Source organism: Podarcis vaucheri (assembly GCF_965113315.1).
Source record: "Podarcis vaucheri genome assembly, chromosome: 13".
NCBI classification, from domain to species: domain Eukaryota; kingdom Metazoa; phylum Chordata; class Lepidosauria; order Squamata; family Lacertidae; genus Podarcis; species Podarcis vaucheri.
The window spans coordinates 58,111,433-58,137,956 of NC_138751.1; the positions used below are offsets into that span (position 1 = coordinate 58,111,433).

A 26,524-nucleotide genomic window follows, 5' to 3' on the forward strand; every position below is an offset into this window, starting at 1 on the left:
ATATTGAAACAAAGTTTGCATGACAAACTTTAACTGGAGGGGGAGGAAGAAATGTGTTTTTTGTGTGTGTGTACATTATAGGAACATAGGAAGCCACCTTGAGTCAGACCAATGGGCCACATTGCTCAGTATTGTCTGCACTGACTCGCAGTTCTCCAGGATTCCAGACTGGGTACATTCCCAGCCTTACCTGCAGATGCCAGAGACTGAAGCCAGGACCTTCCGCATACAAGGCAGACGCTCTACCTCTGAGCCAAGGCCCTTTCTCTTAGTCCATCCATCTAGCAAACCAAGCATGGCAGCCCTAGTAAGAAAAGATCCCATGTGCAAAGCAAGCAAGAAGAGATCTCTGTTTGATATCTGCAGAAAATACACACAGCTACAGGACTATGAACCAGTAAGGGCTGCTTTAGTGTACATTTTTATACTAGCAGCCTGACCTCTCTTCACCTGCTCCATCCATTCCTGGGGGTGACTCATAGTAACGTGAATGTCTTTGAGACTGGTTACTTATTCTTAAGGAAATCAGCCCTGAGTGCTCACTGGAAGGACAGATCCTGAAGCTGAGGCTCCAAGACTTTGGCTACCTCATGAGAAGAGAAGACTCCCTGGAAAAGACCCTGATGTTTGGAAAGATAGAGGGCACAAGGAGAAGGGGACCACAGAGGACGAGGTGGTGGGACAGTGTTCTCGAAGCTACCAGCATGAGGGAGGCAGTGGAAGACAGGAGTGCCTGGGGTACTCTGGTCCATGGGGTCACGAAGAGGCGGACACGACTAAACGACTAAACAACAACAACAACTTCTTTTGTGGTTCCTGCTTACACACTGATCCCTCATGGTAGAGCACTTTTATAGGATTTCAAGTACAGTACAAGGGTGCAAAGGAGAGTGCAAGGAGAATTTCTCAGAGCAAAGCATGTTCCTGGCACCTTCGTGGAGGCAGGCCAGCGGGGAAAACTCAAATAAATGTTGCACCCCGGGGGGGGGGGTCAACAGAAAAGGAGTGTTTGCAGAAGCTTGACACTAGTTTGTTTCCACAGTTTGATTCAAGGATGTTTGGTGCTCCAGAGGAATGTTGTCATGGTGATTCCAAGGAATGAGAGCCCAAACTCAATGTGCAGAAGGGGCAAGCTAAGAAACAATAATTCATAGCCTGTTAATGCCTTCAATTTCCCCTGGAGTTCTGAATATTTAAAGGTGGAATCCAATGGCAGACTGAGTAATTTTAGCTGATGGAAACCATTGGGATGCTCTTATAGGCAAGCCCTGTTGAAATGTAAGGCTCTTGTAAGGCTCACCATTCATCTCAATAGCAGCAGTGTCCCAATGGACTGCATATTTAAGTGTTGCTTACAAAGGCCCCTACAGCCTGCTGTAGCGGCTGCCCAGCCATGCAAAATATCTAGCAGAATAATAGAATCATAGAATCATAGAGACCACAAGGGCCATCGAGTCCAACCCCCTGCCAAGCAGGAAACACCATCAGAGCACTCCTGACATATGGTTGTCAAGCCTCTGCTTAAAGACCTCCAAAGTAGGAGACTCCACCACACTCCTTGGCAGCAAATTCCACTGTCGAACAGCTCTTACTGTCAGGAAGTTCTTCCTAATGTTTAGGTGGAATCTTCTTTCTTGTAGTTTGGATCCATTGCTCCGTGTCCGCTTCTCTAGAGCAGCAGAAAACAACCTTTCTCCCTCCTCTATGTGACATCCTTTTATATATTTGAACATGGCTATCATATCACCCCTTAACCTCCTCTTCTCCAGGCTAAACATGCCCAGCTCCCTTAGCCGTTCCTCATAAGGCATCGTTTCCAGGCCCTTGACCATTTTGGTTGCCCTCCTCTGGACACGTTCCAGTTTGTCAGTGTCCTTCTTGAATTGTGGTGCCCAGAACTAGACACAGTACTCCAGGTGAGGTCTGACCAGAGCAGAATACAGTGGCACTATTACTTCCCTTGATCTAGATGCTATACTCCTATTGATGCAGCCCAGAATTGCATTGGCTTTTTTAGCTGCCGCGTCACACTGTTGGCTCATGTCAAGTTTGTGGTCAACCAAGACTCCTAGATCCTTTTCACATGTACTGCTCTCAAGCCAGGTGTCACCCATCTTGTATTTGTGCCTCTCATTTTTTTTGCCCAAGTGCAATACTTTACATTTCTCCCTGTTAAAGTTCATCTTGTTTGTTTTGGCCCAGTTCTCTAATCTGTCAAGGTCGTTTTGAAGTGTGATCCTGTCCTCTGGGGTGTTAGCCACCCCTCCCAGTTTGGTGTCATCTGCAAATTTGATCAGGATGCCCTTGAGTCCATCATCCAAGTCGTTGATAAAGATGTTGAATAAGACCGGGCCCAAGACAGAACCCTGTGGCACCCCACTAGTCACTCTTCTCCAGGATGAAGAGGAACCATTGATGAGCACCCTTTGGGTTCGGTCAGTCAGCCAGATACAAATCCACTGAGTGGTAGCATAGTCAAGACCGCATTTTACCAGCTTCTTTACAAGAATATCATGGGGCACCTTGTCAAATGCCTTGCTGAAATCAAGGTAGGCTACATCCACTGCGTTCCCTTCATCTACCAGGCTTGTAATTCTGTCAAAAAACGAGATCAGGTTAGTCTGACATGACTTATTTTTCAGAAATCCATGCTGACTATTGGTGATCACAGCATTCCTTTCTAGGTGCTCACAGACTGTTTGCTTAATGATCTGCTCCAGAATCTTCCCTGGTATTGATGTCAGACTGACTGGGCGGTAATTATTCGGGTCCTCTCTTTTCCCCTTTTTGAAAATAGGGACAACATTTGCCCTCCTCCAGTCTGCCGGGACTTCGCCTGTTCTCCAGGAATTCTCAAAGATGACTGCCAGTGGTTCTGAGATCACATCTGCCAGTTCTTTTAATACTCTTGGATGCAGTTCATCTGGCCCTGGAGACTTGAATACATCTAAACTAGCCAAGTATTCTTGTACTATCTCCTTAGTTATTCTGGGCTGTGTTTCCTCTGCTGAATCATTTGCTCCAAATTCTTCAGGTCGGGCATTGTTTTCTTTATCGGAGAAGACTGAGGCAAAGAAGGCATTGAGGAGTTCAGCCCTTTCTGTGTCCCCTGTTTGCATTTCACCATCTTCTCCTCTGAGTGACCCCATTGTTTCTTTGTTCTTCCTTTTGCTACGAACATACCCATAAAAGCCTTTTTTGTTGCTTTTAACCTCTCTAGCAAGCCTGAGTTCATTCTGTGCTTTAGCTTTTCTGACTTTGTGTCTACACGTGCTGGCTATTTGTTTGAATTCCTCTTTGGTGGTTTCCCCCCTTTTCCATTTTTTGTACACATCCTTTTTTAATCTTAATTCAGTTAAAAGTTCTTTAGATAGCCACCCTGGCTTCTTTAGGCACCTTCCATGTTTCCGTCTCATTGGTATTGCCTGACGTTGTGCTTTTAGTATCTCCCTCTTAACAAACTCCCAGCCATCATGAACTCCCTTTCCTTTTAGTATTGTTGTCCATGGGATCTCACCCAGCACTTCCCTAAGTTTTATGAAGTCGGCTTGAGTCCTAGTATGCTTGGTTGCTCCTTTCCGCTGTATAGTAAACTTCAGAAGAGCATGATCACTCGCGCCTAATGATCCTTCCACTTCTACCCCACTAACCAGGTCATCAACATTGGTTAGGACCAGATCTAAAATGGCTGTTCCTCTTGTTGCTTCTCCCACTTTCTGGACAATGAAGTTGTCTGCAAGGCCAGTGAGGAATCTGTTTGACCTTATGCTCTTGGCTGAGTTTGACGTCCAACAAATATCCGGGTAATTGAAGTCCCCCATTACTACTATCTCCCTTCCTTTTGCATGCTTGGCCATCTGTTCCAGGAAGGCATCATCTATGTCCTCCGTTTGGCTTGGGGATCTATAGTAAACTCCCACAATGAGGTCTCTGTTATTCTTCTCTCCCTTAATTTTGACCCAAATGCTCTCACTTTGGCTTTGAGGATCTAAATCTTGGATCTCTTCACAGGTATACACATCCCTGACATATAACGCCACTCCTCCTCCTTTCTTGTCTGGTCTGTTTCTCTGAAATAGATTGTATCCCCCCATTATTACATTCCAATCGTGGGCTTCCAAAAAGCCCTCAACTTGAAATTAAAGGTAGGAGCATTGGTCAACCTTTCAGTTACAATTTCTGCAACTCCCACCATCCCTGGCTACTGGTGATACTGCTGAAGTGTAGCAGATGGGAGGAGGCTGGCCTGGGAAACAATGGGTCTTCTCTCCCCCCTTCTTTTTGTATTTTTAGTTAGATTTGCCATCATACAATTTAATTAAAAAAGAGAAATAATACATAACAGAAAAGAAACATTAAATCATTATACATTAAATCATTATACAATATCCGAAAAAGAAAAAGAAAAAACATAAACAAAATAAAATAAACCACCACCCAGTTTAACTTCCCTCCACCACTACTCACCAATACTACTACTTGTCGTGTGTGTGTTTCTCTGTGGCTGATTAGCTGCTCTCCCTGTGCAAAGGTCAGAGGGGACAGGGTTTCTGTTGAGGCAGGGGATTAGCTGTGGGAGGAGCTTATCAGAGCTAGCAGGGCAGTTTGATCCATCTTTTAGATTTAGGGGAGCTAGTCTCAAACATTTGTTGGGGGAGACCTAGGGTTTTTTTGGGGGGGAGTTATTTGTCCTGTCTTCACGCTTTTTAAGATGGAGGACCACTGTAGTCACCCCCAACGACACGTTTTCAAGATGGAGGGTGAGGGAACAGCTGCAGTCGCCTGCGGTTCCTGCGCAATGTTTGCCATCTTGCCAAAGGTTGCAGGCAGCTTTACCTGCAGCAATTGCATGTTGATTGCCCTCTTAGAAGACAAAGTCCAGCAACTGGAGGAACGTGTAGCTACGCTCCAAAGAATTAGAGAGCTGGAGCTCTTCTTGGAAGCAACAGAGCACACCGTCTCCACCAAGGAGGAGACAGGGGACTCCCCTGAGAAGGAGGCCAGTTCACCAACACAGGAGCCAGATATATGGAGAAACGTGACTCAAAGAAGTAGGAGGCCCAGGGTTCGCTCTGATTGTTTAGAAATACACAATCGCTTTGAGGTCCTCTCCCCTAGCATGGAAGACAAAGAGCAGACTCCATTTGAGGATCTCTCCCACATTACAGTCGATCACGTATATGAAGACGAGCAGCAAAGTCAGTCCTCAGGGAATGTGCAGGCGACCTTGGAACGGACAGCTCACGGAAGAACCCCGACCAAACCTAAGAGGAGGCGTGTAGTGGTGATAGGGGATTCCCTACTGAGGGGAACAGAAGCAGTGATCTGTGGGCCTGACAAGATGTCTTGGGAGGTGTACTGTCTCCCCGGGGCTAAGATCCAAGATGTAACTGAACGACTGCAAGGAATCATAAAACCCACTGACAAATACCCCTTCCTCTTGGTTCACGTGGGAACCAATGACACTGCAAGCAATAGCCTCCAGAAGATCAAAAGAGACTATGAGGCTCTCGGCAGGAAATTGAAGCAATTAAATGCACAAATTGTCATCTCATCTGTCCTCCCAGTTGAACGACGTGGCCCAGGGAGAGAGGGAAAAATAGTGGAAGTGAACAGCTGGCTTCGCAAATGGTGTAAACAGGAACGGTTTGGATTCTTAGACCACGGACTGCAGTTTCTTGAAGATGGACTTCTGGCAAGCGATGGGCTGCACCTCACAACGGTTGAGAGGAATGTTTTTGCCAAAAATCTCAGAAACCTCATCAGGAGGGCTTTAAACTGACTAATGTGGGGGAGGGAGACAGTGCTCCTGAAGGTAGGAGTCTATCAATGGTTCCTCTTCATCCTGGAGAAGAGTGACTAGTGGGGTGCCACAGGGTTCTGTCTTGGGCCCGGTCTTATTCAACATCTTTATCAACGACTTGGATGATGGACTCAATGGCATCCTGATCAAATTTGCAGATGACACCAAACTGGGAGGGGTGGCTAACACCCCAGAGGACAGGATCACACTTCAAAACGACCTTGACAGATTAGAGAACTGGGCCAAAACAAACAAGATGAACTTTAACAGGGAGAAATGTAAAGTATTGCACTTGGGCAAAAAAAATGAGAGGCACAAATACAAGATGGGTGACACCTGGCTTGAGAGCAGTACATGTGAAAAGGATCTAGGAGTCTTGGTTGACCACAAACTTGACATGAGCCAACAGTGTGACGCGGCAGCTAAAAAAGCCAATGCAATTCTGGGCTGCATCAATAGGAGTATAGCATCTAGATCAAGGGAAGTAATAGTGCCACTGTATTCTGCTCTGGTCAGACCTCACCTGGAGTACTGTGTCCAGTTCTGGGCACCACAATTCAAGAAGGACACTGACAAACTGGAACGTGTCCAGAGGAGGGCAACCAAAATGGTCAAAGGCCTGGAAACGATGCCTTATGAGGAACGGCTAAGGGAGCTGGGCATGTTTAGCCTGGAGAAGAGGAGGTTAAGGGGTGATATGATAGCCATGTTCAAATATATAAAAGGATGTCACATAGAGGAGGGAGAAAGGTTGTTTTCTGCTGCTCCAGAGAATCACAGAATCACAGAATCAGAGTTGGAAGAGACCACAAGGGCCATCGAGTCCAACCCCCTGCCAAGCAGGAAACACCATCAGAGCACTCCTGACATATGGTTGTCAAGCCTCTGCTTAAAGACCTCCAAAGTAGGAGACTCCACCACACTCCTTGGCAGCAAATTCCACTGTCGAACAGCTCTTACTGTCAGGAAGTTCTTCCTAATGTTTAGGTGGAATCTTCTTTCTTGTAGTTTGGATCCATTGCTCCGTGTCCGCTTCTCCGGAGCAGCAGAAAACAACCTTTCTCCCTCCTCTATGTGACATCCTTTTATATATTTGAACATGGCTTCAAAACGACCTTCAAAACGACAAGAAGCGGACACGGAGCAATGGATCCAAACTACAAGAACATTGTAAACACTTGAACTCTTTGGCAGGCTTTGAATAACTCTTGAAGTGTTATACTTTGGATATATTGGAGGACTGTAATTCGGATGAACTATAATATGCAGTTGACATAGACATTTAAACCCACAGAGGGGAGGAGGGAGGTCCTAAGATTTGTTTTTTGTGTGTGTGTACATTATAGGAACATAGGAAGCCACCTTGAGTCAGACCAATGGGCCACATTGCTCAGTATTGTCTGCACTGACTCGCAGTTCTCCAGGATTCCAGACTGGGTACATTCCCAGCCTTACCTGCAGATGCCAGAGACTGAAGCCAGGACCTTCCGCATACAAGGCAGACGCTCTACCTCTGAGCCAAGGCCCTTTCTCTTAGTCCATCCATCTAGCAAACCAAGCATGGCAGCCCTAGTAAGAAAAGATCCCATGTGCAAAGCAAGCAAGAAGAGATCTCTGTTTGATATCTGCAGAAAATACACACAGCTACAGGACTATGAACCAGTAAGGGCTGCTTTAGTGTACATTTTTATACTAGCAGCCTGACCTCTCTTCACCTGCTCCATCCATTCCTGGGGGTGACTCATAGTAACGTGAATGTCTTTGAGACTGGTTACTTATTCTTAAGGAAATCAGCCCTGAGTGCTCACTGGAAGGACAGATCCTGAAGCTGAGGCTCCAAGACTTTGGCTACCTCATGAGAAGAGAAGACTCCCTGGAAAAGACCCTGATGTTTGGAAAGATAGAGGGCACAAGGAGAAGGGGACCACAGAGGACGAGGTGGTGGGACAGTGTTCTCGAAGCTACCAGCATGAGGGAGGCAGTGGAAGACAGGAGTGCCTGGGGTACTCTGGTCCATGGGGTCACGAAGAGGCGGACACGACTAAACGACTAAACAACAACAACAACTTCTTTTGTGGTTCCTGCTTACACACTGATCCCTCATGGTAGAGCACTTTTATAGGATTTCAAGTACAGTACAAGGGTGCAAAGGAGAGTGCAAGGAGAATTTCTCAGAGCAAAGCATGTTCCTGGCACCTTCGTGGAGGCAGGCCAGCGGGGAAAACTCAAATAAATGTTGCACCCCGGGGGGGGGGGGTCAACAGAAAAGGAGTGTTTGCAGAAGCTTGACACTAGTTTGTTTCCACAGTTTGATTCAAGGATGTTTGGTGCTCCAGAGGAATGTTGTCATGGTGATTCCAAGGAATGAGAGCCCAAACTCAATGTGCAGAAGGGGCAAGCTAAGAAACAATAATTCATAGCCTGTTAATGCCTTCAATTTCCCCTGGAGTTCTGAATATTTAAAGGTGGAATCCAATGGCAGACTGAGTAATTTTAGCTGATGGAAACCATTGGGATGCTCTTATAGGCAAGCCCTGTTGAAATGTAAGGCTCTTGTAAGGCTCACCATTCATCTCAATAGCAGCAGTGTCCCAATGGACTGCATATTTAAGTGTTGCTTACAAAGGCCCCTACAGCCTGCTGTAGCGGCTGCCCAGCCATGCAAAATATCTAGCAGAATAATAGAATCATAGAATCATAGAGACCACAAGGGCCATCGAGTCCAACCCCCTGCCAAGCAGGAAACACCATCAGAGCACTCCTGACATATGGTTGTCAAGCCTCTGCTTAAAGACCTCCAAAGTAGGAGACTCCACCACACTCCTTGGCAGCAAATTCCACTGTCGAACAGCTCTTACTGTCAGGAAGTTCTTCCTAATGTTTAGGTGGAATCTTCTTTCTTGTAGTTTGGATCCATTGCTCCGTGTCCGCTTCTCCGGAGCAGCAGAAAACAACCTTTCTCCCTCCTCTATGTGACATCCTTTTATATATTTGAACATGGCTTCAAAACGACCTTCAAAACGACAAGAAGCGGACACGGAGCAATGGATCCAAACTACAAGAACATTGTAAACACTTGAACTCTTTGGCAGGCTTTGAATAACTCTTGAAGTGTTATACTTTGGATATATTGGAGGACTGTAATTCGGATGAACTATAATATGCAGTTGACATAGACATTTAAACCCACAGAGGGGAGGAGGGAGGTCCTAAGATTTGGAAAAATCTTGTTTTATTTTCACTATTTTTTTAAAAAAATTGTTTGATTTACTTTGTAAAAACAATACAAATTATTTCAAAAAGAGAAATTGTGTGTGGGAAGAAGTCTTATATTTTATAATAAAAATCCCAATTTTTATTATTGTTTTTCATAATCGTAGAATTTCACTTCCAATACAACTAAATTTTAACACAATACTTGAGGCTGAACTCTGGGCCAGGAGCCCCTCCGACACACAGTCGCGCGGCAGAGAAATGTTATGCAATTAGACCTTAATTCCCCCTTTAAGGGAGGCCCTTCCCTCCCCAGGCGGGCTGCGAAACTCCTCCCCGCCTCCTCCGCCCGCGGCCTGCGCGGTCCCCATGGCAACAGAGGCGCTTCCTCCTGCCCCGCCCATGAAGGTGCGCAGGCCCCTCCCCCTTCTGGAAGCCCCGCCCCTGGCGCCCGGGCCAAGCAAGCTGGGCTGCGCCGCGCGCCCCCGACGCCCAGAAAGAGAGACCGGGAGCCGAGCGCGGCGGGCAGGACGGAGCACGCGCGCACGCGCCACCGCCGTCGGACCCAGGTGAGGACTACGGGGTGGTATTGTGTGGCCCCTCCTTCTGGGGACCCCCTTCCCCCAAATGCAGCTGGGGGGGGGAGCAGCGACGCCCCCTGGCCAGTTTCCTTCGGTCTATCGCGTCTCCCAAAATCTCCTCACGAGGAGGGGGCGCCCCCTCCCCCAAGAAAGGTGCTTCGCACGGAGGAGGAGGAGTCGGGTCTCTTTCTCTCTCTTTCTTACCCCCCCCCCCGATCCTTTTCCATCTCCGGGACCGGCCGCTGCCCCTCCTCCCCCAGAAGACAGCCGAAGTCTCCCCCTTGTGCGAGCGAAGGACAAGCCTCTTCCTCGGGGCAGCCCCCCCCCCCCGCAAATCACTTCCGATCGCCTCCCGACTTTCCTGGGCACCTGTGACCCTGCCCCCCCCCCGCGCGTCCTCTTCGGTCTCCTCGTTTGCTTTCCTCAGATCTGCGGGATGCGGCCCCCCCCCACTCTTCTCCCGCTTCGCAGCCTCTTCCCAAGCCACCTTCTCTTCCGGACAGCCCGCATTTTCTTCCTTGGGGTCTATATGTGTGCAGGCGGCACTTTCCCAAGGGGGGGGCTGTGTCCCCAGATTCCTCCTGACACGGAGCCTCCCCCCTCCCCCCCTTTCCTGCCTGGCAACAGCCCCTTCTGCTTTGTGTGCCCCCTACCCTTTTTCCCGTCGCCTCGGTCATGCGCCTCTGCAACAGCTTGGGGAGAAGGCGGCAGAGGAGAGCGCCTGCCTGCGAAACCCTCCAGCCGTGCAAAGAGGTCGGGGGTCAGCGCCTGCTCTGCTTTCTTTGCAGGAAGAAGAGCAGGGAAGGATGGGGTGGGAGGGCAGGCGGGGGGGTGGGTGGAAGAGCCCTCCAGGCAAGCTTGAAAGAAGGAAAGGGAGCCTCCTCTTTTAGGTCTAAAACTCCCTGGAGTGATTTTTACTTCCTTCCTCCCTCCCTCCCCTTCCCTTGTTTTTGCTGCGTGTAATGGGCTCTCCCTTTTTAGCGTCCAATAAGCCGGACCCTTTTGATGGGATTAAAGGCCAAAGCTGACAGAGGAAAAATAGCAACAGGGGCTGGAGCCAGGTCGAGTTCCTTGTTCTTCACCCATTTCCCAGACCCATTTCCCCCCCTCAATAGTTAGCTGCCAGGAGGACAGAGCAGGATCCTTATCAGCCAGGCAGCTTGGCTTGGCTTGTTCCAAAATTGGGTTGCTCTGACTAAAAACAAAAAGAAATCCGCTTCATCTTGATCATGCCTACCCTAAAAAAAAATCACATTATGCTATTTCCAGAGTTTCTTCCTTCTGCATAGCTAAATCATAGTATTTAAACCTCGTTAAAGCCCCATGGGATAATTAAGTGATTCTGACATCTGTAATTTGTCTTACTGCATTTGAGATGATTATGTTTAGTTGAGTTATGCTAATGTCATTGTTTGTCCTCTCTCTCCTTCAGAGATTATTCATTTATTTCCTACATAGAGTGTATGTCTCAGGGAGGGCAGACTGGAGGAAACTGCTGTGCACTTGTAAACTGGGAGGGGGTGCAAATGGGAAGTCAGCATCCCTTCCCTTCATGTAATGTACAAGAGGGGATCATTGGGCTTCTGTGCATCTCCCAGAGCAAAGGCCAGGGGCTGGCTAGTTGGAGGGATCTAATTTTTGACTTGTGGTATTTTAAAAGAAATTAATTTGGGGAAGGGGGTAGTCCCTTATTGTGGTATGTCCTGTGCTGATAGTATGGTTGTAAAATGAATCTGGGTCTATTTTTTATTATTCAGACAAAGTGTTTAATAAAAAGTTTTGGCAGTGTGGTGTAGTTGGAGAGTGGTCATGTGAATGGAAAGACTTCTTCCAGCTTTGGACACATTTGAATCAATATCCATTTCTCATTTAAAAGCAACTTAGTTGACAGATTAATGATGTTATTACTTTTGTAGTTTTTTTTTTTGATAAGGGATATTGTAGGATTGTGTTTTTTACTTGAAGCAGTAATAGTGTGACTAAATGATGAACACTTTAGACATCCTATTTCAGCTGAACTTCTTTCAGGACAGATGCTTTGAATTAGGGCAGCCTTTGCTAACCTGGTCTCCTGAAGGTGTTTTGGACTACAATTCCCATCAGCCCCAGCCAGCATGGCCCTATGATGAGGTTGTCAAGAGTTTCAGTCCGAAACATTGGAAGGGCACCAGGTTGGCAAATTAGGGTCTCCTTTGTGGCATTAACCTTAGTGCTAGTTCCACAGGCATCCACAATGGTGTGTGTTCTGCCTGTAACCTGAAAGTTTAAAGATAAAGTTGACTCCAAAGGGAGCATGAGCTTGATTCTACTGATGGCACAGTTAATTTGGTTCTGAGGCACCTGACAGTCAAATCATTTCTCAGCTGTGGATTCACTGAATCTCTGTTATTTCTTAGCAGTTCTCTAGACACTGTTGATAGACTGTACTGCATCAGACATCTGGTGTTACTGAATATTTGAAATACTGGTTTTCTGTATCTGATATGATATTATGGAAGAGTGCTGGGATATTCAAAACTTCTTAGTTTAATGCCCCAGTGTTAAGCACATTGACCTGGAAGAAAATCCTACTGGAATTAATAGAATTTACTTCCAACTGTGAAACAGGAATGTTAATGACATGTCTCTCATAGCAGTTAGGAAAACAAATATAAGCATTTAAAGCCCATTTAGCACTGTGATTCTTGCATTGCAGGGGGTTGGACTAGATGACCATTTGGGTCCCTTCCAATCCTACAGTTCTATGATTTCAACCTGAGGAGCCCAGCTCTGTTTCTGCTGGCTGCATCTGTGCAAAATGTGTTTTGCTTTGTGGCAGCTACAGCAGCATCCTTTGCTTAGCAAATGGATAGATAGCCTCCATGTGTCAGCAGCCTCAGCCTCCTGCCTGCCTGCTCTGCCCTGTCAGAAAAGGTGCCCCCAAGGACTAGGGTGGGCTCCTTGTGCTGGCATTGGAGAGTCTAGTTCCCATTCCTCTGAGAACTGCCTACGGGTCATGCCATCTTTGACTGTGGAAGTGTTGTACCCCATAGATTTGTAGAGTTGAAGGGGGGGAATAATGAATAGGATATGTTTTGATATTTTGTTATATTGAAATTGCTAAAAAAAAAAAAGAATTGTAGAGTTGGAAGGGACCACAAGAGTTATCCAGTCAACCTTCTGCAATGCAGGAATCTTTTGCCCAATGTGGGCCTTGAACCTACAACCCTGAGTTTTCATGCTGTACTGACTTGAATTAACACAGGCCATATGATGCTCCATTGCATTTGTTGTATTAGAACTGTCAAATAGTTTTCTTTTAGTTTCTCTATTCAATTTTCAGTGCAAACAGGTACATACATACCATTACTTATATTCAGATTGGGGAGGGAGATGAGAGATTCATAAAGAAATGCAAACCTAAAAGAAAGAAATGAGAAAAAAACTGTAATGTGAGAAAAGATCACAGAGGGATAAAAGGAAACTCAGCAAGTATATTCAATCTGCCCTTTAAGCAATGTGGCACATGTTCTGGTTTTGAGCATTGTTAACCAAAACATGCATAATGTGTCTTGTCTAAGACGGCAAGCTAACCTTGTGCAATGGTAGTGTCTGTATTTATAAAAGAATATACCAACGACCCTCTCATAACATAACAATGTCGCTATATACAGCAATATAAAAACATTTAAATATACATTAAAAGCACTACAAAGTAATCAATAAAATGACCAGCTACTGGGTATCCTGCAAATGTTCTGGTTTTGCGGGTTAAACATTTTCCTCAGATTGTCAAATCTGCCTTTATGTCCCTATTTGCATGACATGTTCAGTTTGCAGAGGCAAACCACCTCTGCAAATCCCATTGGGGATTGTGCCTGTTGTGTGATAAACTGAGCAATTTAATCTGGAAGGACAGGTGCTTTCCTGACGTCTGGCTTGAAGAAAGTTTTGTATTTTCCGTGTTTAAAGTAGGATTAGGACAAGTCTTTGACAGATGGCAGGATGCAGACTTAATCAGTGTACCACATGGTATCCAGTTCATAATCTTTCAAGTTTGATCTCTCAACCTCAGTGTCTCTAATGATGATTTAATGTGTGAATGATCTTGAGTATCTCTCTCTTCCAGGTACTTTGGATCATACAATTCTGTTCAAATTAATCTGGCGAGTGCAATCATTAAGTGAAGTTGGCATCGCTATTCAGGGATTGCAGCATATGGTTATTGATCCGTCATACATGACTTTTTATTGGTGACAATTATGAGAAAATTTCATTGCGAGAAAAAGGGTAGCTAATGTTTCTATGGCAATGATCCATTACTCTCAGCAGCTGTTGGCAGCACTCTTTTAAAAAGTCACGTGTACAGGCCTGAACCAAAAAGTTTTTGTCCCCCAAGCAACTGCACCATAATTCAAAAGGTGCCCCTCAGAGTCTCTTGCAACATGATACGTACTACCTGAGTTGTGTGCAAATATTATTTCCTAAAGCAAAGTGGTGAAGAATAAATATGACATAGGGTGGACAAATCACAAGAATGTGCCTGCGGACGTAAACCATCTAAGTAACCAAATGCATGAGGAAGAGAGGAAGTGGAAGGAAGGGAAGTCTGGAGCAGAGGAGACGCATTGGCTGTGCAATCCGATGCATATTCTCACAGAAGTAAGTCCCAGTGAACTTACTCCCACGTAATTGTAGTTAGGGTTGCAGCCTCAGTTAAAATATTAGTGAATGAAGAGAATACCTGGGAAAATAGAGACAAGACTACAAGAGTTCCTGGTTTGTTCTTGACCCCTGCAGCTACTTAATTGAGGGCCCTCATTGTAATAATAATAATAATAATAATAATAATAATAATAATAATAATAATAATTTATTATTTATACCTCACCCATATTTTGCTTTACAGAGCAGGCCTTTAGGCTAAGAGGATGTCCAGCACTGTTTCTCTGGCATTCTGGGTCATACCAGTAGGTAGTGCATTTGATGAAAAGACAACAGAAAATTAGAAATATCACAACACATCAAGTTGATCAAAATACAAATTAAATAATGTGAGTGTGAGAATAGAGTGAAAAAGTTAACTTTACAGTTGATAAATGTGACGTATCAGACAGCTGGTGCAACCCATGATGATATCACAAACGATCCTTGCTTATAGACCTACAATTTTCCTTGGCTCTTTTCAACATATTAAATGAATGCAACCCCCTGTTCTATAGGGGTTGATCATGACAAAAAATGGAGCTGCTAGTGAGGAGATCTTCCCTACCTGGCTGGAATTGGTGTTTTGTGTTACTGCCAACTTCTTCTAAAGTTAATTGGTAATTGGCAGATGAGTGATATTTTCATGATAAGGCTATTTCAGTTGCTTTAACAACTTCATTCACACAATATCACTAGTGCATCCAGCCACAACCTCATATCCTCCAGATGTTTTGGACTCCCGGCGCAGCAGTTGTGACTGGAGTTGATGGGAGTTGTATTCCAAAACATCTGGACTAGGTTGTGGGTGAGTGCACTAACAAACAATGGTAGCCTGGCTATATTAATTAAAATATGGTTTCTAAATCTTACATGCCTGGACAGCTTGATTTGGCAGATTTTTAAAAATTGGACACTGCATTTTGTGATGCACAAATAAGTTTCCCCCTGACTTTTCAAACCACCCTGATTGTTTTTGCCACTTAATGAGCATCTTGATCCCCCTAACTGCTCTAGAGCATCTGTTGTCTTATATATAAGTTTTCATTTCTCTGTGAAGAACCATGCACTGATTTTGCCACATAAATAGTAATTTGCTCACCAGGGTGGTGTTAAATCACCTGTTAAACTGAACAGGCAAAGATTAGGGACCCACGTATAAATGCATAGGAAAGACACGCCAGTTTTTCTAGTCAAACCAGTTAGGGAGTTTGCAATTATCCAGGGTATGGTAATTTTAGAAAACCTCTCGTATCAATGGTGTGCCAACTCCAGCCTCCAATTGTATGGTGGTAGCACCATGGAAACTGACTGTATCAAGGGGAAGACATTGTTGACTTTGGTTGGGAATGTGACAAATGGGGTGAATCCCCTGGCTCTGTAGTGTGTATTGTCATAACAAACAAGTTACAAGTTAAGCTTACTGTATTTGGGATGCTTTTTAGAAGCGTCTTCAGTTCTGGTTTATGACAGAAAAAAATAGATGCATACCGTATGTCACTTATCCCTGTGCTTTTTGCTTTCCTGTGAGTAACTAGCCAGGCTAGGTAGAACTTTGACCTGATCCAGCAAGGCAGCTCTTATATCTTCAGAGTGCCTGCAAAAAAGGGAGAGGAAGAAAGCGGGGCCTGAACAGACCCTGTCCCAGGACACTTACAAATAAAGTTTGACAGTGGATGCATATTAGAAGAAAAATAATGTATTAGTAACTTGGGCACATTTGCATTGATTTCTTTTTAGTAGATCAGTGTTCTTAGAGGTGCTTTTTGCTGATTTGCAGCTTTTAACTTTTATACTTTAAGGTGGTCCAAAGTATATTGCTCTCCCAGCTATATGCATCTTCCTCCACAGGCCAATCCCCACTGCTGCATAGAATCCTTTATTGTCAAAAGAGCTGGTCTTGCAATCCAGCTTCCACTCTGAAATGGCCTTTAAGAGGCTGTGCCAGTTTCCTTGACTGGTGCTTTCTTATTCCATGTTTTCTTCAAGGGTGCAATTTATAAATGGTTGAAAACTGAAAATGGCTGTGTTTATGTGTCAGATTAGGTACTTAGGTAGTCTTGTCTCTTTAATTTTTTTTAATCTTGAGTTGATAAACATCATTGTTCATGTGAAATGTATTTATAGTGCCTACAAGTCTCCTTTGGATAGGGCGTAATGTAATGTAATGTAATGTAATGTAATAATTGTACTAGAGTCTTTTCCTTTCCAAACAGATTCGTTCCAGCGGTGTTTTGCTCACCCCCTCCCAGACCACGTCTAATTTGAGGGGAGCAGCCTCAAGAGTTTGCATCACTGTTTATTTCTTATAGGCCTTTATGCCAGTCAGTTGTTTTTGATCAGTGTGGCATGAAAAGTATAATTGAGGTGCGTGGTTTTAGAAGTCACTTATGCTGTGCAAAAAAAAAAAAAAAGTTCTTTCTCCATGAAGACAACTAGTGAAATTAAGATTTAAACTGTGAAAAGAGCTCATCTTTAACTTGCCATCTAGAGATGTATAACAGAAGGTGTGTAAAATAATATTTATATGATGTGTTACAAGTGAATTAGGTTACAATTGAGTAGGTTATTATCCATCTCTGTTCTGCGTTGGTTGCCCCTCTACCGGATTCTGTTGGGTGCGGATGTGTGCTTTTGGCTTTCTGCTTAATTGTGAAATAATGAAGCTACTGTCAGGAGAACAAAGCTCTGCTTTGCAGCCTCTGAGATGCTTCAGAAGGATCTGAGGGGAATAGGCACTTGGTGGAGTATCTAGCCCAAGGTCAATCTGTCGTATGCTGTGGTTAGGAGATAATGTTGCTTGTTTAGGCATGCAACTGCCAGAGGTTCACAGGGATTATGTTCATCTTGATCTTTCGCATAGCCTTTACTTTGGCACTATTTTTACTTCATTTTATTTACATAGTGCTTGGAGCAGTCATTAGGGGATTTGGAGCTTGGTGTCATCAGTGTGCTGCAGATACTAAGCTCTGTTTCTCTGTTATATCTGAGTCAGGTGTGCCTGGGCTAGTTCTGAATCAGTGTCTGGGCACAATGGTGGGTTGGATAAAGGTCAACAAACTGCAGTTGAATCCTGGCAATGCAGAGACCGTGGGGAGGATGGTTCCTGGTCCAGTAATCAAGCAAATTACTTGTTCTGGATGGGTTTGCACTCCCTCTGAAGGAAGAGATGTGTGGCTTGAGTTCAAGTCGCCGCAGTGGCTCGGAGCACCTTGTACAGTCATACCTCGGGTTAAAGTCGCTTCAGGTTGAGCGTTTTCAGGTTACGCTCCACGGCAACCTGGATGTAACGGAACAGGTTACTTCCGGGTTCCACTGCTTGTGCATGCGCAGACGCTCAAAATGACGTCATGTGCATGTGCGGAAGCGGCGAATCGCGGCAGCGCAGACGTGGGTTGCGTTCTGGTCTGGATGTGAACGGGGCTCCGGAATGGATCCCGTTCGCATCCAAAGGTACCACTGTACTGCTTGGGCTGGTATAGCTCTTTCTTGATGGGATAACTTTGCTACAATGATCCAAGCATTGGTAACCTCAAGATCTAGTTATTGTAATGGAGTCTGTATGGGGCGGCCCTTATGGGTGTTTGGAAGTTGCCGTTAGTGCAGAATGCAGTGGTTAAGTTGCAGAGTGGAGCTGCTGACTGAGGGCATATCACAAAAAATTGGAAAAATTGGCACTGGCTACCCATTTGCTACCAGCAGCCAGGCGTAAGCTTTGGATACTAACTTATAACCTGATCCAGAGGCAACCTTATTGAAGGATGGGCCGGTTGACGCTCAATCCGTTGGAGGAGGGGCCGGAGCGTGTGCGCATGTGCTGTATTCCGGGTTTGAGAAGTGCTTGTGCACGTGCACACACGCTATTTCTGGCGCTCTGACCCAGAAGTGCACCGGAAACAGCGTATGCACACGAGCGCTGCTTTGACTTGGAAGAGTGCGCGTGCGCACACGCTATTTCCAGCGCACATGTGGGTCGGAGAAGCACCTGTGCACATGCGTACAGGCACCATCAACCTTGAAGTCGGTCCCCGCACCGTGCTGTTAAGAGCGGGCAGGGGCAGGAGCGGCAGGGGTCGCCGTGGGCCGGTACCGGCCCATGGGCCTTAGGATGCCGACCCCTGATTCTGATCTGAAGTTGTGTAGGGTTTTGTCAGAGCAAACACCTTCTTCTATATAGACCTCCTCCTGAAGCAACAGCCCCCAAAAATGGTGGGCACCAACAGTAATACATGTTCAACACACACTAAGAATCTACCTGTATATGGATGCTTTGGGTGGCTTTTGGCACAAACCATTTTTTAATAACATTTATACTGATTTTAATACTGTTTTTTTTTTGTTATTGTTATCATGTTCTAACAGGTTTTATTGTAAATCACTTTGAGATGTTTCCTCTCATACACACATACATGCTTTAATTAACAGAAATATATAAATTATTCTGTTCATTGAAAGCGTGTCACTGTGCAGAGTACTTACAGAGCAACAAGGAAAGACAGATCCTTGCCCCAGGAGACTTAGAACTCATGGCAGTTGGAAGGAACTTGAGGTGATAAGGATAAGTAGTGGGATAATGTGCAAGTATAAAGGCAATCAAAACCCATGACACACCATCCTGTGGGAATCTTTATTTTTGCAATAGCAGAATAATCTGGGAAAGGCTGGTGTCCCTCTCTCTGCCTTGGATGCTTTAGCTGAGATTCCTACGTTGCAGGCGGTTGGGCTAGATGGCCCTTGGGGTTCCTTCCAACTCCACAAGCTATTATTCTATGATCTAAAACTAGATTGAAAGCTCTTTAGCACTGAGACCTGCCTTTCCTTCCCCTGAGGCTTATATTTATGTAACTCATAACACACCACTTTGCTTAGCTTAGGCTATACAGTGGTACCTCGGGTTACATACACTTCAGGTTACATACTCTGCTAACCCAGAAATAGTACCTCGGGTTAAGAACTTTGCTTCAGGATGAGAACAGAAATCGTACGCTGGTGGCACGGCAGCAGCAGGAGGCCCCATTAGCTAAAGTGGTGCTTCAGGTTAAGAACAGTTTCAGGTTAAGAACGGACCTCCGGAACGAATTACCGTATTTTTCGCTCTATTGGACAAAGTTTTTCCCCTCCAAAAATTGAGGGAAAATGTGTGTGCGTCCTATAGAGCGAATGCAGGCTTGTGCCATAGCCGCGCGCAACCCCTCCGGCAGGGAGAGGCTGCACGGGGCTATGGCTTCTTTAGCCCTGCGCAGCGTCTCCCGGCAAGGAGGGGCTGCACGGGGCTAAAGGGGAAGCCAAAACAGCTTGCCTTCTTCCATAGCTGCGCGCAACCCCTCCAGCAAGGAGAGGTTGTGTGCAGCCTGTACGCTGCTCTTTGGGGCTGGGGGGGGGGAATATTTTTTTTCTTGATTTCCCCCCCTAAAAACTGGGTGCGCCCTATGGTCCGGTGCGCCCTATGGTGTGAAAAATACGGTAAGTACTTAACCCGAGGTACCACTGTATAAGTAAGTTGAAACTTACTTTTTTCTTCTGCCAACTCCTTAACTACAAGGTGACAGCTCAGGCACCTTCTGGAAGTCCACCTGTACCTTGCAGCCGCCTTATCTTGCAGGTATTAATATTATTTTATTTATTTTATCCCACCTTTCTGCAGCTCAAGGAAGCACACAGAAATAAAAACCAAAACAAATAAAACACAGAGAGCTAAAACCATATAGAATATAATAGTTTAAAAGTAATAAAACTATAATAGGCTATATAAGGGAACAAACAGATATATTAAAATACATGTAGTGAAAACGGTAAAGGTAAAGGGACTCCTGACCGTTAGGTCCAGTCGTGGACAACTCTGGGATTGCAGCGCTCATCTCGCTTTATTGGCCGAGGGAGCTGGCGTACAGCTTCTGGGTCATGTGGCCAGCATGACTAAGCCACTTCTGGTGAACCAGAGGAGCGCACTATTAAAAGCCTTTTCCTTAAAAGTAATCAGTTCCCCCTAGTCTCCAGGAATAAAGTTGCCTTCACCTGCCAGTGCAAGGACAACAAGGAGGGAGCCAGTCTCCCTGGGAAGGGGGTTCTGAAGTCTGGGGGCAACCACTGAAAAGGGCCATGGAAGGTCATAGCCCAAATCGTCCTAGTGGACAAAGGGCAGAGTCCTTGCAACTACACATTTTCGGTTTGGATGCCTACTTTAATTATAAGGCTGACTTACAGTTTAGGATAGTTGACCTACTTAGATGTGAAGCATGTAAAACATTTCAGCTCACAGAGAGGGCTTGATTTGCAAGAGGGGGAATGCATATTTTGCCCTACAAACAACTGCTGAGCTGGGCGCAGTGGGCCAGGTTATGTAATTATTTTCAGGTGAATTTCCAAGCGGCAGCAGCTAGAGATATGGTAGGTGGAGAAGGATCTCTGTGGCGGATGTGATGGCTTGGATTTTGCTATAGGCTCATATTTCTGGTCAAACAGTAGAAGAGCATGTGATCATGATCATGGAAGGACTTTGAGAACAGTCAATGGATCGTCATGCTCCCTTTGCAGATACTAGCAATTTGCTCCACAATTTGTAGCACTGCTGAGAGCAGGTTGGGGTGTATGGACCGTTGCCATGAGAACAATGTGCTTGTACCTTGCCCTTTCCAGTATCCTGGCATACCTTGGAGAAGAACAAGAAAGTATGCGTTGTAGCCTTAGACAGAGCTACTGTTCCATCACTCATGTCCCAGGCCCTTTCAGTGTGTGAAGACTCAATGAGGGATACAAGCAGTATACCTGAAGGAGCGTCTCCACCCCCATCGTTCAGCCCGGACGCTGAGGTCCAGCGCCGAGGGCCTTCTGGCAGTTCCCTCATTGTGAGAAGCAAAGCTACAGGGAACCAGGCAGAGGGCCTTCTCGGTAGTAGTGCCCGCCCTGTGGCACGCCCTCCCATCAGATGTCAAAGTGATAAACAACTACCGGACATTCAGAAGACATCTTAAGGCAGCCCTGTTCAGGGAAGTTTTTAATGTGTGATATTTTAGTGTATTTTTGGTTTCTATGGAAGCCGCCCACAGTGGCTGGGGAACAAATAATAAATTATTATTATTATTATTTTCCTGGAAAACAAAATTGTACCTATGGTATGTCAGTACAGTGGTACCTTGGGTTAAGAACTTAATTCGTTCTGGAGGTCTGTTGTTAACCTGAAACTGTTCTTAACCTGAGGTACCACTTTAGTTAATGGGGCTTCCCGCTGCCGCTGCGCAATTTCTGTTCTCATCCTGAAGCAAAGTTCTTAACTCGAGGTACTATTTCTGGGTTAGCGGAGTCTGTAACCTGAAGCGTCTGTAACCCGAGGTACCACTGTATCTTTTATTCCCATCCCCCTTCCTTGGGCTAAAAGAAGACAGGTCAAATATACTAGAGCTCTGATCCTAACATATCCCCATAAGATTTGTGCTCCATTTCATTTCGGAGTTGCTATGGATCTACAGGGAGGTGGTGTTAATTTTTTTGACATCATTGTGTGTCCCCAAATATAGGAAATAATATGTTTCATTTCAGTATTTCCTCCTCAGCTATTTTAGAAGGAAGATTTAATAGCATTTGAAAGATGAATCGTGCATATCCATGTGGTAGTGAAGAGTTAGAAAGTGTCCTACATGAGTTAGTATTGTGCAATTTTTATGAGGCTGAAAAAACTAGACTTTATTTGTCCTTTGATTGCTCCCTTTCTTGGAAAGCCTTTAGCGTTGTATATATATATGGCGTTCTTGATCATGAATAAACGGTCATTATGTAAGTAAATTGGTTGGAAGGTTTGTGTTCAAAGCTGCTAAGTTTCACAAGCAACTTCTACAGAATTGTTAAGGTGGACTGGTTTCTTTAAATTTAATTAATGAAAAGCATAGTGTTTGAAGGTCTTTTCTGTATTTTGTGTCCCCTCCTCTCCCTTCCACGCTTGGTAGTATGCAATCAAATATTTGTGTGTTTTTTAATTTGAATGTGGACTATGAATAAACCTGAGCACCCAAAGCCTGCCTTGGGTCTGTGTGTGGGAAGCCTTTGCTGGCATCTGCTTGCCACTCTGGGCCAAGGACACAAGGGGATGCTGCCAGGAGATTCACCTGTCATTAGTTCCACTTGTGAAGGCTGGGGCAGGTTTCCTGCCTTTGGGTGCTTCAAGTGTGGGCCATCCAGTGCCCCTGAAGCTCTGAGGCCATGAGGCAGCCGTTTGCAGCGTAGCTCCTTCTGAGTCTCTCCCCACTTCCATGAGGTAGATGCCAAAGATGGACGGTTCAGTTTGCCTATGACATGGAGCAAAAGGGGAGCAAAAGCCTTATGCCACCTTGGATTTACTTCCTATCTTACGAGTTGTGTGCTGTGTGTGAAACAGAGAACATGGGGAGCTTCCAGTGCAACTCTGGCTTGAATGAAACTGCTAAATGTTGTCTGCCCAACCTACTTTGGAAGAGATCTTGGACGTTGTTGATAGAAGTCTGTATGGCTCATGGCATTCTATGGGACACTGCCTTTGGCCTGTGCCTTGATCTTGAGAAGTATATTAATGGGTAATGGTAACAATGCCACAACCTGCGTGTTATCTGTGTTCAAGCTGTAACTGTGATTTCCTCACTAACGTATCACAGATGGCACGCTTGTTGATTTACAGGGCATCATAAGAAAGCGGGGGGGGGGGAGACAGGTCCCATTCTTGGTTACTCTAAATTTTGACAGAAGGACATGGCTCATCAGGGACCCAGGTTCTCATTTGTGGTTGAGGCAGTGATTTGGGAAGGGAACTCAAAGAGAGAAGGAGACAGAGGGTGCCCATAAGAGACACCACTTGAGTTTACCCACAGTCCTATCAGGGCAATTTTATCTGAAGAGAATGTTCTTGTGGGTGGGGTTTCTTACTTGATGGATGCAGCTGGGCGGCTGTCCAAGCAACTTTGGCAGTTAGTCTGGGATGTCTGTCTCTGGATGAGCTGGATTCCTGAATGTGTCTTCCTGTGCTTCTTTCCCCCCCCCCACTCCCCCCAGCTGCATGATGCTTCGTCAGTTTGTCACAACAGGGCCTTCCCACTCCTTGTTTCTGTGTGGTTTTCCTCAATAAACTCAGCTTAGAGTTTTCTCCTGAAGTAGCTCCCTTAATCTCAAGATGCCAGTCTTGCTTGAGGCCCCCAGGAGGCTGCAAGAGAGAGCAGGGCTTTGGGGCTTGACTGTGCCATCTGTATTCTTCCAACTTTTCAGCAGAGATAATGATGAGCTCAAGCATGTAACTAGAGACGGAGCTCTGTGGTTACTTTTCTTCCTCTAGAGTGCTTTTAGCATTAAAAGCTTCAAGAAAGGAGGAAAAAGGACTAAGATTTGGCTGCTCTCCTGATTCCTTTCCTGCTGACCTCTTGAGAGCCCACACTATTGGAGAGGATGTTCCACAGCTCTCAGTCCTCTAGCAATACAAGACTTTGACATCAATTTCCTGAGTGAAAGCTTTCATCACCTCAAAGCTCTGCTCATGGTTAGTGTATTTAGATAATGCAACTGAAATATTTTCTTTGGGACCTTTTCATATTTTCTGTATAGAACAGGGTTTGTTTGTTTGTTTGTTTGTTTGTGTGTTTTAAAGTCTATGAAATTCTCTGTTGGATTTTGTTCTGCACAAAGAAGAATTGGGAGTAGCTGCCTTGGGACTGTTGCCATGAGGAAAAAAGGAGGGTAGTTTACATTGATAGAGAAAAATACAAAACTTAATATATTTTCTTTTGTTAACCAAACTAAGACTTTTTTTCTAGATATAATAAAAACATAAAAAGTGGGAGGGGGTGAAGAAAGAAAGATAGAAAAAAGAGTAGAAAAGAAGTGAAAAGAGAAAGAGAAAAATATGATTCAGAAAGTAAAGAACTGCCTATTCTTCATCTGTCTACTATATAAATACAATATTCACTTCATCCAATCCAATATAACACCCAACAAAGCTACTTTCTATAAACAAACATTATCTTAAATCCTCAAATCCAGGGGTCCTCAAACTTTTTAAACAGCGCCACCGCCTTCCCTGGGCCTTATTCCCAATGGAAGGCGGCACAGGATCACTGCTGCCCAATTCCCCATTACAAGCTCTGAAACGCGCTTGCAACGAGGGTAACCTCCCAGGGGCTTGCTCATGAGCACACGAGGCGGGCGTTCGTCTGATCCGGCTGTGTCGCAGCGCCCCTACCTTGGCAGCCGCCTCCTCCACTTGCGGGTCTCCTCGGAGGAGGAGGTGCCTTGCCGAAACCCCACAGAGCAGGCTTGTTCCCTGGGAAGGTAGGAGACAAAGGCGAGCCTCTTGCTTGCGCTGCCAGCCCGCCCTCCTTCTCGCTTCCCTTTCTTTGGGGATTGGGAAATGCACTACAATTAAAATATGTGCCGTGTACATAGGAATTTGTTCCTATTTTTTTCAAACTATAGTCCGGCCCCCAACAGTGTCTGAGGGATAGTGAACTGGCCCCCTGTTTGAAAAGTTTGAGGGCCCCTGATCTAACTCAATATTGTCTACTCTGACTGGCAGTGGCTCTTCAGGAGTTTCTCCTAGACCTCCCAGGAGATAGCAGGAATTAAATTTACATGTGAACATCAGATGCTGTACTGATGAACTTTAGTCCTTTTCTTTACTGCTTTCTTGCACCAGTGCAGATGTGTCTTCATTGTACACACTGCTGTGCACAGAGTAGGACTGTTTTGGTGGGTGGTGCTCACCTTGCAGAAAATCTTCTAGGGGAAATCTTTGGCTTGGTCTGTGTTGCTTTATGCTATCTGACAAGGTTGCAAGTCATGGTTCCATTGGTCATCTAGAGTTGGCTTTGCACTAGCTAAATTAAGAAGCCATCTTTCTTAACATTTGTCACTTCATATTTGTCAGTAAAATTTGTGGAGGGTATCTCTCTCTCTCTCTCTCTCTCTCTCTCTCTCTCTCTCTGTGTGTGTGTGTGTGTTTAACATCAAACTACTTTCTACACAGAAGAGTACATTCAGGAGTTAGATCCTCTGTCTGCTAGTTGTTAAAATTTGGATTGCATGCACCAGGTGGTTGGGACCTGACTCTTTTATTTGTTACTCTGTGACTTGCTACAAATATGGTGTGTAAATTATTGGGAGTTTATATAAATACTGTATTTATGCAAGTCTAATGCACCACAAAGCCTAGGGCTTGCCAATCGGAAGGTCGGCGCTTCGAATCCCCGTGATGGGGTGAGCTCCCATTGCTCAGTCCCAGCTCCTGCAAACCTAGCAGTTTGAAAACACGCCAAAAGTTCAAGTAGATTAATAGGTAGTGCTCCGGCGGGAAGGTAAACGGCGTTTCCGTGCATTGCTCTGGTTCGCCAGAAGTAGCTTAGTCATGCTAGCCACATGACCCAGAAGCTGTATGCAAACGCACGCCAGCTCCTTCGGCCAGTAAAGCGAAATGAGCGCCGCAACCCCAGAGTCGTCCGCGACTGGACTTAACTGTCAAGGGTCCTTTTTACCTTTTAATGCACCATTGAATCTAATGCACACCTGAGTTTTCAGAACCTTGAAACCAAAAAAGGTATTTGCAGGCAAATGTAAATGTGCCTTTGAATCTAATGCTCACCTTAATTTTTGCAACGTAATTTTGCCCAAAAAGGTGAGCATTAGATTCAAGATTATATCCCTCACTCTATGCTGTTGCCTCAGGTATAGATGCAGCTGATAGGCACTGGCTGGGTGCCAGTCCTCTAATATTCTAGAGCACTCCTCCCCACAAAAAACCATCCCTGTCTGGAGGGGGGGAAGCAGGAATCAGCTAGCTCTGCAGGGCAGCTTTTAATTCAGCTACTGATCCGTGGGCAGCAACAGCTCCTTCCAGGCAAGTTGCTTGTCAGATCCATCACTCAAGCAGTCTTGTGATACCCCACCCCACCCCCACATATTTTTATTGTTGTTAGCCGCCCTGAGCCCGGCTTCGGCTGGGGAGGGCGGGATATAAATAAAATTATTATTATTATTATTATTATTATTATTATTATTATTATTATTTTATTTGTTTATTTGTTTATTTATTATTATATGTTCAGCCAAGGGAGCTGTGTGGTGTCTCCTTTGGCCCAACTGTTCATTAGCAAGTTGAACAAATTTCCAGGAGCTAGTATTTTGTCCCAAATCTAGTGTCTTTGAGAGTTGCTGCTGCTGCTATTGTTACTAAATTTATTACACGCCCTTCAGCAGGAACACCCACAAAAATTACAACAACTTAACATTCAGAATTAAA

The 26,524-nt window shown here is 45.2% G+C and overlaps 1 protein-coding gene and 1 long non-coding RNA gene across 3 annotated transcripts in view; one reads left to right on the forward strand and one right to left on the reverse strand.

The window, feature by feature from the left end:
• Positions 1 to 26,524, reverse strand: part of LOC309517099 — a 393,909-nt gene that overhangs the window by 193,115 nt on the left and 174,270 nt on the right. The window lies entirely within an intron of this gene.
• KIAA1671 overlaps positions 9,475 to 26,524 on the forward strand; it is a 114,384-nt gene continuing 97,334 nt past the window's right edge. For both annotated transcript variants that reach the window (XM_082196060.1, XM_082196061.1), the window contains exon 1: positions 9,475 to 9,585. The gene's annotated coding sequence lies outside the window, so the exon portion shown is untranslated. The remainder of the gene's footprint in view (positions 9,586 to 26,524) is intronic.